Genomic DNA, 17893 nt, shown 5'->3' on the forward strand with positions numbered 1-17893 from the left:
AAGCAAGTACTATTGCTTTCTACGTGCTGGCACAGGAAGGCTTCATGTTCAGACAGTCTTTGTGTGTTTCTATAATAAAAATGATTAAGAATTTGTGACACTTTCAAGTACAGCTGAACCACAGAACATTTATATTAAATTTTTACTGGAAGATCTAAGTGTGCTTTAGGAAATGTCGTTGAGTTTTAATGGATTATCACATAGACCTGTCTTGACCTCCATCTTGCAGAAAACTATAGGAATGGATCTCCTTTTCTCATGTGTTGACTCATAGAAGAATAACTTTTTAACAGCAGCTATCAGCATACTTTAGCAACCTTGTACACAATATGGGTTGAATACATTTTCCAATGTATTTGGAAATTATTAACAGTTCTCAGCATAACTCAAGAAGTATCCCTTGACACCTTCACAAGTATTTTACATTTACATATTTTGAATCAGAATTATGTTTTGTCATTTGACTATACACATCCTCATTTTTTACTGATAAGATTAATATTAGATAATATGTTTTCTTGTGTTTGAGGATTAGTTAAAAATATTCAGCCTTTCCTAAATGGAAAAGAAATGTTAAATGTTATACCCTTAGATATACAACATTTTGTTTGATTGGTTGTTCTGCTTTGGTTTTTTTTTTCTTTTTTGTTTCTTTAGTTATCTACTAAATACCATAATTTTTTTGTTGTTTGGCAGCTCCTCTAACACAGGCTTCTTAGCTGGATCTCAAGAAAAACTTATTTACAGAAAGGGCTGTTAAGCACTGGAATAGGCTCCTCAGGGAGGTGGTTGCATCACCAGCCCTAACTGTGTTTGAAATCCATTTGGATGCAGTGCTCAGGGAGCAGAGGGTTGTTAGGGTAATATGGTTTTGTTGTGGTTGGACTTGACAATCTCTAAGGTCTTTTCCAGCCTGAGCCATTCTATGATCCCACAATTCTATGACTTGCTCTGCCATGCCCCATTATACTAAAAAACAAATAAGAAATTGTAACCGCAAGGTTAAATAACAGTTTAATATATTTGCTAAAGCCAAAGATACAATCCTATACAGGATAATAGTAGTATCTGCATTTAATGCATTTAGTAGAGGGTGCAAAATTCAGCACTATCAGTGAGAATTTGTTTTCAGAGTTCATGTATAAAATATTTTTCATTTTCAAGTTACTTAAGTGTGATGCTTGAATTGACTAAGTTCTATTAAGAAGGACATTTTCCATTAATAAAAAACAATACTCTTAGAAGTACAAATTTTTAATATCTCTTGCAAAAATTAGTAGGGTACTTCAGTTTGTTTACTTGTTTACAAAACACACAAATACTAACATATTGCTCTTACTGGTTTTGGAAAAGATCTAGTGATTTCTGATGACATTTCTGTACAGTGAGTAATAGATCCTGCAGATGTTTCCTCTCAAGTTAAATTCCAAATATTTATATTCCTCAATTCTTCCCAAATAATATTCCCACTCATTCATATGAAAATTGATTTCAAGTTACATATAGAATACAAAATTTGAAACTTCCTGAATCAAGACTACACACAAGCATTTGATAGAGGCATCCACAGAACACTGTGATTACAAAGCAACATTCTGAAAATACTTCAGGCTTAATACTCCTCCAGAGATGTCATATACTTGCTGTGTTCTCTTCATAACAGATGACTGTGCTTCCTTTATCTATGAAGAAAAACTGACACTGAATGTCAAATACAAATGCAAACATGGTTGCTGAAATACATTTGACATGCATTAAAGCATAGTGCAAAGCCATGCTACAATGTCAACTCTCTTCTGAAAAAAGAAATAAGCACTGAGCCAATGTGTTCTTTCACCAAGACATGCAAGTCCTAGTGGAAAGTTTCCAGATTACTAACTAGGGGAGTTGGAGCTTTACTTTTTTCTTTGGAGTTTTCTCACCAGAATTCTTACATGTGGAAAGTTAATTATTACAGTTTTATTTCTCAGCATCAAACATGCTAATATAGTCACATTTGTCAAGTGTAGTGTATAATAGGTCCTCTGCACAGATTGATAGAAGCAACATTATAATCAGCTACCTAAACGTACAATTGCACTCTATTATCAGCAGCCATATTGTAGGAATCATCTTAATGCTGTATGTTAGCATTTCAATTTTAAACCATTTTTAACAAAGAAAAAGAAATACTGCCTTAAGTATAACCTGAGTTCAGCTGTAAACTTTACCTGCTTACTTTTTGTTTTTACTAAAGTAGAAAGTCAAATGTTTTAAAGGCACTTTGTAGCTTTTAAATTAAAGAGATATTTTTAGATAAAGTAGAAAACCACATCTAACCATGTTTTGAATCCTGCAATGGATGCTGAGAGAATATAAGGCCCTTTCACTAGATGTCAAAGATAATGATGGTATCTCTGAGATAGAAAACAAATCCTACAAGACATCAGAAAAGAAAAAGAAAAGTGTTTTCACAACTCGTATACAGCAGGACATACCTCACTCAACTTTTAACTCAAGTTAAGGAGAAGAACATTAGAGAATTCTATAATAAATGCACATAAACATTTGTGGTATTTAAAAGGCAACGGCACCAACTTGAAAATAAAGTTATGTATTACAAACTTAAAAATGACTCTACTAAAAACACCAGTCACTGAGTGTGAGATCTTTAAATGGTACAGTTTAAATGGTATACTTTTTACTATTTAATTCCAAACACTGAAATCTCATTTTTTCATAAAATTTGTAAGAATAATGACCAAAGTAAAAAACCATTGCACAAAAATGCCTTGACTCTTCTTTATATAGTAAGGCATTAAAACCAGCTTCTGTTTAAATTAACTAACTTCTGGATATATTAAGATACATCCTGTGAAATAAGTTTTATTACTAGTTTCTCGTTAAGATTCACCATTCATTTATCTATACTCTAGAAGAAAAAAAAAATCAAATACCCTGCTTCAGCCAGTGCAAAGAAAAGTACACTTTTTCAGTATATCCAAGTTCTCTGCCCGCAAAACATCTAAGAGTACTTTTCTAAATGTAGATTCCTCCCTACTGACAGTTCTCATTGAGTAGGTATGCCAACAGTGTAAACACTGAAGAACACAATCAAAAAGATTCACAAAATCTTGTACAAAGAATAGCAAGCAATGAAAAATAGTCTAATGGATAAATATGAGAATTGTAGTCAGATAAAAATTCTCTTCTGGATTATAAACAGTCACATCTTCCTCAGTTTTTGTGTTTGTTTGCTTTAAATACAGTGGATGCTTCTAGAAAAAGTATAGCTAAGGTTTTAAACATGAACACAAAACTAACTAAGGAAGTGTGGAGTAGTGCAACTGGTTACAGGATCATGATAGGTGTGTCAGCCAAATAGAGTATTGTACTGTCAAATCAGATTTCTGTTCTCTGAACTGGAAGCTATTCCCCATACTCCAATAGATATCTGAGAACACATTTTTTGCCCCTTTGAGTCAAAAATAGTAACATGACTTCCTCCATTCCACATACTGTGGAAATTTCCTTGCTCACAGTACTTTTCTTCAGTAAAGACATCTCTAGGCAATCTCATAGTACATTAATAATTTAGTGGATAAATAATTAATCAAAAGATTGGAAAGATATGACAGGATGAAATGATTTATTTTCTCAAGACAGGGAGGCTACCAGTATCATCCCACAGAGATCTCTGAGGGAACATGTGTTTTTCAACATTCTCAAAAGGGCTGAATAATAAGGTGATAAGATTTGCTATTGATACTAAGCTGCCAAAGGTAGAGAGGGACTAAAGGAATAACTACACAAGTGCTTTCTAATACTGGCAGATGAAACTCATCGTAGATAAATGTAAAATAGTGTACATTGGATAAGGGAAATCAATCCTAAGCTTACTGGCAAAATGATGGACTCGCAACTGACTTAGTGCTTATATGAAATCTTGAAAGTGTCATAGATTAAAAAAAGGTTAGTTCACCATTCAATGGTGGTCAAAAATAATCAATATAAAACTAGAAATTACTGAGAAAACAAAACAAGAAACAAGGTGATTGATGCCACATTATGAATTTGTGTTTCAGTAGCATTGTGAATATAGTGTACAGTTCTGTGTGCTCTATCTGAAAAAAAGACTCAAAAGATTCAAAGAAATGTTGGAGAAGGCACAGAGTAAGGATGAAAAGAGTGACTTAGAAAGGTTTCTGTGCGCTGAAGAGTGGAAAGAGATGATTAAGAGAGAGATGAAAGAGGCCTACAAGGTCACAAGGGATAGCGAGCAGAAGAAAAAAAAAAATCAGAATCAGTTTTTCACTGTCTCTTCCAAAACAATAATTAAGAGATGTCAGATGAAACTAGAGGATGGCAGGTTAGAAACAAAAGATTTTTTTTCCTTCTCATGATGGATAGATAATCTGGAAAACACTAACAGGAGACAAAACAATAAAAGTTTATAAGTGTTGCAAAACTAATTTGAATTTTCCTCCAAGGATTTGTCCACAGAGGGTTAATAAAATAGAGGATACATTCTTTGGTATATATTATGCATACTTATACTTTGTTCCTATATTCTTGCCTAGGTATAGTTTTGGCACACCTGGAGATGCTACTAGACTAGACAGATTCTTGATCACTCACAGCACAATCATTGTGTTCTTATGTCAGTTCTTCCCTACTCCTGGCAGTGCTGTACACAAATATTGTGCCAGGAATTAAATGCTTGCCTCACTGGAAATGCTGTCCTAATTAACCTCTTTTTATTACTTATTTGTGAAGGAAGAATAATCCTTTTTCTCATGAAATTATTAGAACATACATATACATAGACTATTTCTGTTGGAGCTAGAAAGGTAGCAGGGAGTGGTTGACCACAAGATAGCTGAAACCTTATCCTGATTGAATGATCTGACTAGAAATACGTTTTAAAAAAAGAAAAAAGAAAACTTTAAATGAAAAGCCGATTATTACTTGTTTTGCTAACAGTGTTCAACTCTAGCCAATTCTTGCTGAACTTCAATGTGCATCAGATAGAATCGTAATTAAGACTAAAGAAGATGTACTTTTTCCAGTTGTTCTTCAGAGTAAGAGCATACTTAATTCGCAATGAATTAGCAGAAAAACAAATTAAAAAAAAAATCATTGAACTCTACTAAGATGCAGCCCTTCTTACAAGGTAATAGAAGTGATGAGAGCATTCCTCTGTCAGTTTCCCTGCATCTAGACTAGCTTTTAGTACTGTATGCTCTTACTTATCTGTAAATATATATACACATATACACGAACATATGTTCAGAAATCTACAGCTATTTACTTAATACTAAAAGTGGAGTAACTTGAGCCAAGGGCATTCTTCCTTCTAAGGCAAATATCTCTAATGCAGAAACCAAAAACTATTAGATAGCACTAAAGCTGAAGACACTTATACAAAACATCTTAAAAGCTTTTTCATGTATTAGAAACAATGTAAGAAAATAACTGATTAGCAGTATAAGACCTACACAGAAAATTTTCAGTTAGTTTGTTGGAAATGACATTTTTATTTAAAGAAGGAATTAAACATTTACCCAGAAATAGACCACATCTAGTTCTATACAAAGCATGAATTCAGAAAAACAAGACACATAAGCCTTGCAATAACTATCTCACTATATCAAGAATATAGATAGTTAAATTTGGTAGTTAAGCTAAACCCCTCTCAAACACATACTGAAATATTGTTATTATGACCATGTGTAGCCTTTCTTAAATTTAATTTTAAAAAATAATCCTATTAACTGAAATTAATATCTTCATGATTACTTCTGGTCCTTGTTACAATCCAAGATTGATTATAGACTGTATCAGCTAGGAGGATGTGTTCTTCTCAAAGAAGTAATTACATAAATTCCAAGCCTAAGTACATGGGAAGAGGATATACTGGTCCTGCTCACATTCTCCTTTCTGTGATGTCAACTGCAAGTCAGTCTATCTGATAAGGCCACCGCAGAATTTTTAGACTTTTACATAGAAATAAGAGAAAAAAAATCCAGTTTTCTTACCAATTTGTTTCTCAGTGACAGGTTCTGGGTTGTTGGTTTCCTTTTTTTTTCATGTTACTGAAAACTTGCCTCATGTAACTACACCCAACACATCAGCATTGGTTAGAAACTCAATTTAAAAGATTAAGAATGCTAGAAGAGTAAATAGTAATATGAAAATGACTCCACTGTAAATATTGCTGGTTTCAGAACAGAGTGCCTTAACTTTTTTACTGTGGCTTTCCCAGAACAATAAGGATACAACTACAAACCCTTTCTATTCCTTAATATGAAGTAAATATAAAGTCATGTTTGCACACACAACACATTAATATTAATTGCACAGCATCTTTTAAATTTTGACTCAGTTCATACTATAAATACAGGCCCAAAAGGCCACAGACTCACTTGCAGCATTATTCTCTCAAGTTCCACTACCACTACAGAAGGAGGAAAAAAAAAATCAGAAACATGCCTCCTAAACAGTGCATTATTGTTACCCATGATAGTTTCAGCAGACTGGCAAGGAATCTACAGTGTCAAATACTACAGAAACCATTTTAAAGTCAGCAGGTTAGGTTAACTTTTCTTCAGGTTAACTTTTCTCCCCTACGGAGAGTCTTTGCTTGTGAATGTAATTTTACAAGAAATGTCATGTGCCTCCTCCTTACTTTCCCAATACACACCATGCACTAAACATGTGAAAGAGAAAAGGAAAGAATGTGGCTGGCACAAGCAATATAATATTTCTTACTTGTAACCTGGCAGAGGTTTCCATAGCCATGGACCTTAACTAAGTGTTGACAATGAGCTGTTCACAAGCCCTATACTTAATCCTTTCCTTATAGCAAAACTAGGTTAGATACGAGGTGCTTGCTTCCATGCTGAAGAACTCTCCCCCACACACACAGAGTATTCAGATATTTTCTCAACCAGGATTTCACTGGACACACACACTATTTTCCATCAGCTGGATGAGGAATCCTTTGAATGGGTTCTGACCTGAAAGCTCAGGCAAATCTGTTTGTTCATTTATCTGAAGTTGATTAATTTCACTATTGATCACTGCAGCTTTTTTATCATGGCTACAATGTCATAGGTTAATTCTACTTGCTGTGGTCTTGGCACCGTATCTACTGAATTATTGACTTTTGTGCATGGTACTCCTTCATTTTGTTTATCCACAGTAATAAATCTTCAGCTGTTTTCAAATAAACAACACAGCACTGCTTAAGTAACTTAAACATCACTCCAAGTAAAAAGTCCTGCAACAGTTCACCTGCAAAGCAATTTTGGTTTCTTGTGTCCTTAGTATTCTATTTACTTCAAAAGTTAGTCTTTTATGAACAACAGTTAATTTTCCTGTTATTTTCAGGATAAAAAAGCCTAAGTTTCCTTTATGAAGTTTTCAAAACAAACAACAAAAAACCCACAACCAACCTGATTAGTAACTTCTTATTCATCTGAGTATTTCCTAAGACTCCTGAGGATCCTGTGGCTGTAATTCTGCTACCTGTTCTACAACTATTCTGTCATAAAGGCACTTATATTCAAACCCCATGTTGTAGGAACAGGAAAACACTGACCTGGTGTCAGTAAATAAGAAGAATATGCACTAACCAGAGCTAGATTCTGTACTTCGAAAATTTTTGACTTCTATTTCAATTAGAATTTTTCTCACTGAGGAAAAAGCATTTATACTGACAGGAGAAAACTACCTTGCAAATAAATTCAGAGAACTGCAGAAACCTCCACACCAGTCATTATATATTGTCATTGAAACTCCAACAACAGAATTCCATATTTGATCACAGAGTACATCACAAAAAGAGTAAAGATCTTTGTTAGCCTACAAAGCTAAACAGTTCTTATTTTAAGGAAGTTCCTGAAGCAATAAATATTTGTATTCAAATAGCTACTTGTCATATTCAACTGTTCTATTGTTAAGATTATAAATTACTATTTGCATTTGATTTCAATTCAACCGTATTTAACTTTTTCAGATGTTTTGTTACCATCTTCAAGGAAAACTAAGCTTCCTACAGTCACAGATACTATACGTGAGAACGATGTTTTTGTCTCCAGAATGTTACTGTACTTAAATATCACTCTAATTTCTTTATATTCAGAAAGACCCAATGTCTTTGTATATAACTTCAGAAGAAAATGACACAAAGATACCCCAGTTTACATTGTAATAACAGCTCAAGAGTCTCCATAATGATTAAATAGCAGGCGCATAATATCAGAAAGAATCACATTAACGCAGTGTTTCTTTGGACACAGTAAGAAACTATAGCATTTGTATGGGAACTGTTGAGTCATGGTGTGAACCACTAATTGATCACCTGAAGCAAGGACTGAGTCAGATCTGGGAGCACAGGTGAAGACCATTCAGCTGTGTGACCAGAAGGGGTGGAGCTTGGCTGCACCTCTCCTAGACCCCCTTTAAGAGCTGACAGCCACTGGGGAACGTTCTCTTTTTGGAGCTTTGTCTAGGGCATAGGTGAGCATTTCATTTTTGATTGTCTCTTTCCACCACGATAATCTTTCAAACTATAAACCTGTAAAATACCATCCTAACCAAGCCACTCTGCTAACTGTAGATTTGTTGGTTGTACAGCATTGTAAAAATTTACTTCTAAAGTATTTACTGATTAGATTGATTTGATGAACTGCCAGGAAAAGTCTCTGCTGGAGATATACTGAAAGCTAAATTGAAAAGCAATTAAAAGTAAATTATTCCAATAAAAGCTTGGAAATGAAGTGGGGAAGATTTATTGATTACATGTTTACTTACAAGTAGAAGTCTTCCTGAACAATCAAACCATATACATGAAGTTAAACATGAACTTAAGATCTCTTCTTAACTAGATCACTATAGTTTTTCTTTTTACCATGGCTACAATGTCATTGGTTAATGTTATTTGTTGTGGTCTTGTGCTGAGTTGTTGATTGTTGTGCATAGTATTGATTCATCTTAGCACAACAGTCAAAGGTCAGAAAAATGAAGAGACTCAGAGGAAGCATACAGTGTGATTCTTTAAGGGTAAAGTAAGATTCATTTAAGCCAAGCACCTGCTTCTTTCATGAGAAAAGTACAGATGTATTGGAACAGATCCAGTGGAGACCACGAAGATGATCAGAGGGCTGGTGCCCTGTTCTAAAGAAATAAAATTGTAACTTCCAATATATTATCATATCTTTTAGTTTAGAGGTAAAATCAAAAGTTTTATATAGAGAGTATACAATCAATGAATATACAGATATTATAGTATACCAGAGAGCTTGACTACAAAGTTGTTACACAAAAGTGGAAAAAATAGGACACTTACCTGTATGCTGGGCTTGCTTGTAAAACTCCAGCAGAGCAGACCTCCAGAAGAGATCCTTCCCCACTGGTAGTCAGCTCTTAAATGGGTCTAGGAGAGGTGGAGCCAGGCTCCACCCTTTCCAGCAGCACAGGTGAATTGCCTTCACCTGTGCTCCGTGGCTGACTCATTGCTCGCCTCAGGTGATCAATCAGAGGTTCGGGCCATGATTCAGCAGTTTCCATACAGAGAGGAATTCAACATGCAGTACTCAGGATATTTGGCTGGCCGAATGCAGTAGGCTGGCAATTCTTTGTCAAACTGCTTTTTTACCTGCTTCACAGTAAATCAATCTAGATCTTTTTAGATAAATAGTCTCCATAAATGTTAGTTTGAAGGCATTAATGTACTGAGATGTGACCAGAAAAGTATCTTCACTCATTTTCCAAACATAATACTCCATATCAAAAGTAATTTTCCAAAAGCAAATTTTCCCTCTAGAAAAATCATCCACTAGCTTAAACAAAAGTGAGTTCTTTCATTTCTACCCAGTAAGCACAGTAATAGGCTTATTTCATTAAGTAATCTAAGGAAGCAGTACATGGTATCATATATATATATGTATTTCATATATATATATATATATAGCACCAACTTTTTGCATCTTTTTATTACCTTACTTGTTGAAAAGCCTGAAGTATTTCCCAGCTAGCGTTCTCATTTGGTTCAGTGTAAGGAGAGGCTTCATATTCACTTTTCCCTTTCAAGAACTTAAAACTTCTTCCTAACTCTTACTTTCTCAAATCTCTTGAGATTCATTTAACAGCATATCTGAACCTTTTGCCAGATTTCAGGAATAAATATCAGGTATTGGAAAGAGAAATTTAATAGTGTGGTGGGGTATATTTTACCTGTAAAAATGTGACTCTTCAGCAGGGATTTCAACAAGTAGACATCGTTCTTCCGTAGACAAAACTTTATGGAAAATCAGAACAAAAGAAAGCTTATTGATAACTTATTGATAGTAACTTAAGAGAAATCAGTTAAACACATGGAAGAAGGAAATTCAATATTTGCTACACCTAACTTCCAACACCTTTTAAAAACAGTCCACCCAGCTTCCTTCTGACAGGCTCCTGGCTCTGCCCAGCATTCCCCTCCCCATGCCTTTGGCCCAGGACCCTCGTTCATCTCAGCCCTGTGTACACAGTTCCTTCCTGAGCTTTCTGCTAAGGTACCACAAGGGCCATATGTTCCCTGAGTCTGGGAACATGTATTATCCTTGGGTGGGCCAGGATGGTAGGGCCTGTCCCAGCACTTTTCTCAGTGCCCCACCAGGAGAAAGGTCCCAGGAACACTGGGGCAGCCTGAGCCCCAGGCACCAAGTATCTCCTTGGGGATGAAGTCAGGACCAGGCCAGGCCCAGCCATGGGCCATCCAAATTATGTTGCCATTAGGTACCGAGTGTAAAGTCTCCCACTGGCTCAATGATTCCTTAGTTCAGTAAATCTGATTTCACTATTGCCAGAAAAATGCCCTGAAAACACGGGGATCAAGACTTGTCTATCTGCAATGCTCTGTTACTGTAAGATGATGAATAATCACTTCTAGTTGTATTTTTCTTAGGATGTTAATATATTCATCGTGCTAATTGTAAATTACTGGCTTCACATATCAGGCGGATTCAGTTTTGTCCATAACAAGATTTTGAGTTTTAACAAACCTAACTAACTTTATTTGGATGTCTCATTTTCAAAAGTAACCTATAAAGCATTACTGAATCTGAATGAATGGAAAGGCTGAAATCTGCTCAGCTAACTGATTTTGTAAATGACATTCAACTTTCAGAAGTCTTGTACAGTAACTGTCTTAAAGCAATCATCTAAATGCCCATATAATTGAGGTTAGTGGTTTTGATAGGGATTAAAGCAAAACATTTTTGAGCTACTGATCTGACTTCTAGAGGCCTCCAAAATGCAGCAATGTTAAAATTCAGTGGCACTATGTTTCTATAACTTAAATTATTCGGTTAGTTTAAATAACAAAAACCTGGTGTCTTTTCCAAGATACATAATTTGTAATTCACTGCCAGAATTTTACTGTAATTCCCCAATGTCCAAGCTAAAGTATAAAAAAATAAGAAATGAAAGAATAAACAGAATCCTGATCGCTTACTTCCCACTTCACCCCCTGAGTACACTACAATTGGACCTAGACTGCCATCTACGGTTCAGAATAATAGGCAAAGGAAGTAAAAGTCGCATCCACTTATCCTTCATTAGCTAGGAAGCAAGAGTGAACTAATGATTAAATACTGCATTAAGCAAGAATACAGAAAAGGAAATCATTTTACCACAAAACACACTTGCCAGGAAGCAACAGCAACAATTCAGTCTGTCAATTCAGCTCTTCTGGTCAGTGGTTTCCTACCACTACCTTTCCCTAACAGTTTTAGGAAAGCTTAACTCTGCTCTAGGAAAGGAGCATCAATTGAGTGCAGCTGAGAAATAGACAGATCTGGGGAAAAATGTCATCTGATGAATCGATCTTTTTAGATGATGGATCACAGGAACTAGTAGAAAGTAGAGCTTGAGGAGGGATAAAAAAAAGAAAAAACAACAACTCAGTACAATATATTGTGAAACAACAAAATTGTACGTTATCAATAAATATAAAATTCCATCACTTTGCCAGTAGTTGTGCAGACTGAAATACTTGCTTTGACACTAATAAGCAGAATCATTGCTCTCTGTAACTACATAAAGGGAGGTTGTAGTGAGCTGGGGGTCACCCTCTTCTCTTGTATAACTAGTGATAGGACTAGAGGGAATGGCCTCAAGTTGTGCCAGGGGAGATTAAGGCCAGATACTAGGAAATAGTAGTTTTCCAAGAGAGTGGTCAAGCTCTGGGATGGGCAGCCCAGGGAGGTGGTGGAGTCACAAAACCTGGAGGTGTTCAAGGAACATTCAGATGTTGTGTTGGGGGACATGGTTTAGTGAGAACTATTGGTGGAGACAGTTGGATGGGATGATCTTGGAGGTCTTTTCCAACCTGGTGATTCTATGGTTCTATGATCACGAATTACAATTCAGATAGTGAAGCTCTTCTGCTGTAAATGTATTATATTGCTGTGTTCAAATTTATGGAATATATTCAACACTTAAGAGTAAATGTTAAACATAGCATTCAAAAATTAGTAGTCATTTCTGAAATAGGGAAGCATTTAATACTAGCTTTAATGCACATATGAAGAAAAATCCATTCTGTTGATAAGGACAATGGCACCATGAAAAAAAAAAACAAAAAAAACCACGTTTATTTGATCAGATGGTATTTCTGGAACTAAACACGTGATATTCTAATACCAAAAGAATTCATTAATATAGTAAAACTTAGTCATGCACAATGGAGTCACGCTGAAAGTCAGAAAAGGTGGAAATGTCATTAGAACATTCATTAGAAGATAAGTGCTGGTTGCAAGATGATTCATGATTCCTTTAGACACAATAAGAAATGATAGCTAATTTGGAACATGCAAGTTTATTACAGATCAGCTAACTTTGAAATACGATTCTGAAGCGATATGGCTTTCTTGCTAATACCATGCTGTGACAGTCAATGCAATACTTTGCATGTGATTAGAGGAAATGTAGGGAAAATTATCAGCTTTTCATGCTTTCATTTTTATTAATCTTGCAATATCTAGAATAAAATTCTTATATGTGTGTACCAGAAATTATGTCTGTTGCATACAGATTTTTAATAGAAAATAGGGAAAGAAGAATGAACTTTAAAAGGCAGCAGAAAAGATAGGAGCATGAACAGGGGAAATAGCACAATAAATAACACATTTTCATTAGGCTTACAATCCTTGTCAGGAAAGAACAGATGGTTTAAGAAGATTTCAAACTTTCTGGACATGACAGGTTAATTTTTACTGAAAACAAGCTAAAGATAAAGCCAGTCTGAGTGAAGGTGAAATGAGAAAGCTAATGTATGATGTATGATACCTACATTGGGTCATGTAAACAACTTTGTCAATGAATGCATATGTGTCCTGTCACTCAGAGTAAATATGGAGCTCAGTCACTAATATGTGTTCTAACACAAATGAGGTAGGCTACAAGAATTATCTTATTTAAAACCAAACACCCCAAAAAGTCTGTAAGGTAATATTCCTACTCATTACAATGATGAAGATGCACATCAAGATATTAAGCAAGTCTCATCATCAAACAGAATGCTATAGAAGATTTCAGTGTAACTCCCTTTCTTCACTCTGCCACATATATGCTCAGGGTATAAAAAGATGTGGAAGGAGAGTCATGTGTCCAAGAGGACACTGCAAGAGTATGCCATGTTAAGAAAACCAGAGCCCATCTGGAGAATAATCTGATCACAAATGTGAAGGGTGACAAGAAGGATCTCTACAGCTACAGAATAGAACAGAGTGTCATGAGTTATAAAAGACCCACAGGTAACATCGAGTCCAACTTCTGGCTCAATACAGCACCACCCAAAATCCAAAGCTTATGTCTGAGAACACTGTCCTAACACTTCTTGAACTCCAGCACTTGAGGCAGTGCCTGCTGCCCACCAGCCTCTGGTGAAGAGCCTTTTTTCATATCCAGCCTGAACATCCACTGATGCAGCTTCATGTACATCTTCCAGCAATTTGTTTTCACATATTCTTTTGGGAACCTGGAGGAATTAAATGAATTTTCTAACTTTTTTTAATCCACTCGGGTTTATGCTCCCAAAAGAGTGATGAACATATGTAACTTATTTTTCATAGGCTCCATTTGTCACAGATGTAAGAAGATATTTTTTTATGTATTTCTCAATACTATTCCTTCAAGACACAAAATCCCTGGGGTAAATGAAATGTACTTCAGAGAAGTGGAAATCCACTTTATATAGCTAAATGCTTTTAAATGGTATCTCCCTAAGAAAAGCCCAGAGAGCCATGCATATCTGATAACCCAAGAGATTTCTTATGTCTTTGTGGAGAAAATTGAGCTAAAAAGGTTCTACTGAATTTAATATAAAACTATACGGGACGGAGGTAGTTCGACATTTCAGTGGAGAAAAATAGCAATTGTTCAAAAGATAAAGAGATATAAAGAGAAAACACACAGGAATGCATGAAATACAAGTGTTGAGGAAATTGGTTCTTCTTTTTCTGTGGATAATTTTAGGGTGTTTTCTTTTTTTCTCCTTTTTCTCTGTTTTTGTTTTGTTTGTTTTTGGTTTTACTTTTGGTTTTTTTTTTTTGTTCCTTTCGTGTAGCTCAGCCTATTTAAAAAAAAAAATATATATATATATATATATATATATATATATATATATATATATATATATTTCAATTATAAACTATCAAAATACATCCATATGACAAACAAGAATATCTTTCAGGTAGAATGAAACTCAAAATTATAAATATTTTATGAAGTCAACAAAAGACCAATAACTAACCATATTTTACATATGGAAAAAAAATGTTTTTTTCTCAAATACAGATCTACATGAGTAACTGTATTATGAAAATATATAGTCAGATTTGTAACAATTCTAAGTATTCTGCTTCCCTAATTTTTAATGTGACAACACATTCCTTCAAATAATAATTTGCCTTTCAGAATTAATGATCATTAGCATTGTAATTACGCAATTCATTAACATAGATGTTCTAGTAACATTGATAAACACACTGCTTACCACTATGTTGTGTTTCAAGCATTTTTGAAGCCTCAATTTTATTTATTTATTTATTTATTTTGCTGGAAGGACACAGTAAAGTATTACTTTCTTAAAGTCACAAGAGAGACTTTAAGGTATGCAGCATGCTTTCCATAGAGGACATTTGAAAGAGTCATACCAAGCACCAAGCAGCAAGAAAATCTGTGGTCAAAAAAGATACACAGCCATACTAAAATTACAATTCTTTTCCTAAACAGGCATGATAAAATAGAATTTCATAGCAAACTGATAATCAATATATTTCAGTAAATTCTCATTCATTTCTTTGGCTCAATAGAAAGAGGACACCCATCAAATGCTCAATAGGAATGTGTTCCTACGAGAATCTAAACTGAGTGCATTAGATCTACAACAAATCTTGTCTATTGCACTGCGAAATCCATGTTCAAAAACTGTGAGTGGGTATCTTCCTTGGCCAACCTGACAGCTTTCTACCATGAAATGAATTATTTAAAGTAGTAGATGCTCATTATCTAGATTTGAGCAAAACATTTGACACACATTCTCTACTTGCTGTTGGAAGATCCTTACAGTCTGAGCTCAGCTTTTTCTAGGTACTTCGTGCTCAGGAAGAGGCCCCATACTGATTCCATCTTTCTGCTTCCCATCCTCAAAATTAACTACATTCATGCCAGTGGGGTTGGGGAAGAAGTCATTCTTACACTTATTCAGTTGTTGTGAGAACACAGTAGAAGGACCAGGTCCACATTAGGACTTACCACAAAAACAAGGACATCTTTAGCAAGCTACAGCAAATGCCCAGAAAACCCAGGTAAGCATGAGGACAGAGCACAGCACATACAAGGAGAGGCTGACACAGTTGGCTTGAGTCACTCTGGAGAAGAAAAGGGGGCACATTCTGCTTTCTTCAGCTACCTTTCAGGATTCTCTACAGCCAGGCTCTTCTCTTAGTTCCATACTGAAATCACAAGAGGAAGTCATCCCAAGTTTCAGTATGTGCAGTTCTCATTTGAGAAGGGAAAACAAGATTAGACCACCAGCATGGCTCCCAAATAGAAATTGATCTAGATAACTCCATGACAGCTGGTATCCCACAACTCCACAGGAACATGTGTGGGAAGAATCTGAAGATTCTGAGAGAGCCAAGGACAGTGGAGGGTTGGTTCCTGAGTACTAGAAAATACAAGATTCATACCCATCTTTAAGAAGGCTAGGTGCCAGGGTTCTAGCAGCCCTTCAGCTGAACTACAGTCCAGAGATCAGGAATCACCTTGCAGGTCTTCCTTATATGCAGGAAGGACAAAAACAGGCATTAAGAAGACTCTACAGGGTTCCATATCCCAAGGATCCATCCTACCTGACCAACTGGATTTCCTTTGAGGGAACAGTTATTTCTTCAGGGAATACGGGGAAAGTCAGTCATCTATTCGTCTTTAATTTTACTAAGGCTTTTAAGACAATATCATGAAGTATCCTTAGAATCAAATGAGTGAGATAAGGATAGGAGTCAGACTTAAAAAGTCTGATAGAAACTTGGCTGAACCTCTACAAGGAAAATGACTACACAGAGTACTTGCCAGACCCCAAACATGGGCTGGATCCACTTTTGGACTCAAAAGGAATTACCAAGCTACAGCAAGTGCCCAGGTAGGACCCCAGAGTCAATCAGGTGGACAAAGCACAGGGGCTATAAAGAGGGGATGCAGCTTTCCATGTCTATACAATGGTATAATGAAAGGCAAGAGGCACAAGCTGTAATAATGTAAAGAGTCAAGAAATAGCTGCAAGGTATCATTTTAGAAAGAAAGATTCTCTTACATCTAATGATGACTATACATTTAGTATGTGTGGACATGAAAAAAAAAATTAATGACAATGCTCGAACTGGCAAATATACAACAATTTAAAAGATCAATACTTTACATACAGAAGGAAGGACAGACTGTATTTCTTCCTTGAGTCTTTCAGTCATTTTATGTGACAAGTAACACTATGGACTTGATGACCCTTGTGGATTCCTTCCTACTTGGTATGTTCCATGACAACTACTAAACAGTTTCCACTTACTGAAGGTCAGAAGTCTTAAGTTAAGAAACTCGAATTTCTTGTAGGACTGTTACCACATTTAGAAAAGAATCACGCTACTTTCATTCTGTAGTTACTTTGCAGCTTGAGAATATGAATTGTTTTTTATTTTACTTTAGAATGTCATTTATGAACAGGTGGAAATTTTACTTAGTAATTTCCTACAGTGAAGAACTCATTTTTTTAGGACTTGTTTCGTGTTCTAATATTTTTCTGGCTCCTATCTGCTATACACAGATAAATGAAACTTTAATAAAGCCTTTTTAAAGTATGGAATTTATTTTATCCTGATTTTTTTTTTTTTTTTTCCAAAACATTTTGTGCAATTCAATAGCTCATTAGCTATTCTCACTACACATTTTAGCTGACCAGGAATACCAAGACCATGGCAGAGTACATATTTTCTGTAGAAAGGCAAATGTAATCTTAAATGTAATCTTAATTTTAGATTTGAATCATCTATCTTTTCCATTACATCAGAATAACTTGATGTTATAGTTCCCTATCTTGCAATAGATCTCAGAAGCTCTTTGAGGAAGTCTGTTGATAAGATCTTTCTGAAATTCCCCCAGTTAAGAGATCTGGCCATAAACATGTAGTAAGATATTAGCAACTTTACTTGAATGTATTTTCCCTTTTGTATAATTATTTACCACAACTGTACCTTGGTATTTTTACCTAAGATTTCACAATCTGTATGAGAAAAAAAAAAAGAAATGGTAAAATATCTTTAAAGATTTATTCTTTTCCATCTCTCTTACTCTCCATTGCCCGTTTATA

General features: G+C 35.3%; 1 protein-coding gene and 1 long non-coding RNA gene across 4 annotated transcripts in view; both read right to left on the reverse strand.

The window, feature by feature from the left end:
* LOC149918451 (uncharacterized) overlaps nucleotides 1–17893 on the reverse strand; it is a 113253-nt gene that overhangs the window by 19909 nt on the left and 75451 nt on the right. Inside the window, exon 3 of one of the 3 annotated variants that reach the window (XR_016465467.1) lies at nucleotides 10219–10282. The exons of the other annotated variants lie outside the window; for them this stretch is intronic. The gene's annotated coding sequence lies outside the window, so the exon portion shown is untranslated. The remainder of the gene's footprint in view (nucleotides 1–10218; nucleotides 10283–17893) is intronic. 3 annotated transcript variants of the gene reach the window in all.
* Nucleotides 1031–9383, reverse strand: LOC149918452 (uncharacterized). The gene is made up of 3 exons (XR_016465468.1): nucleotides 9332–9383; nucleotides 9075–9159; nucleotides 1031–1682 (listed from the first exon to the last, which is right to left on the reverse strand). It is a non-coding gene; the product is annotated as an uncharacterized LOC149918452 (long non-coding RNA).

This window comes from Phasianus colchicus, chromosome 3 (genome assembly GCF_987193195.1).
Source record: "Phasianus colchicus chromosome 3, bPhaCol1.hap1.1, whole genome shotgun sequence".
Taxonomy (NCBI): domain Eukaryota; kingdom Metazoa; phylum Chordata; class Aves; order Galliformes; family Phasianidae; genus Phasianus; species Phasianus colchicus.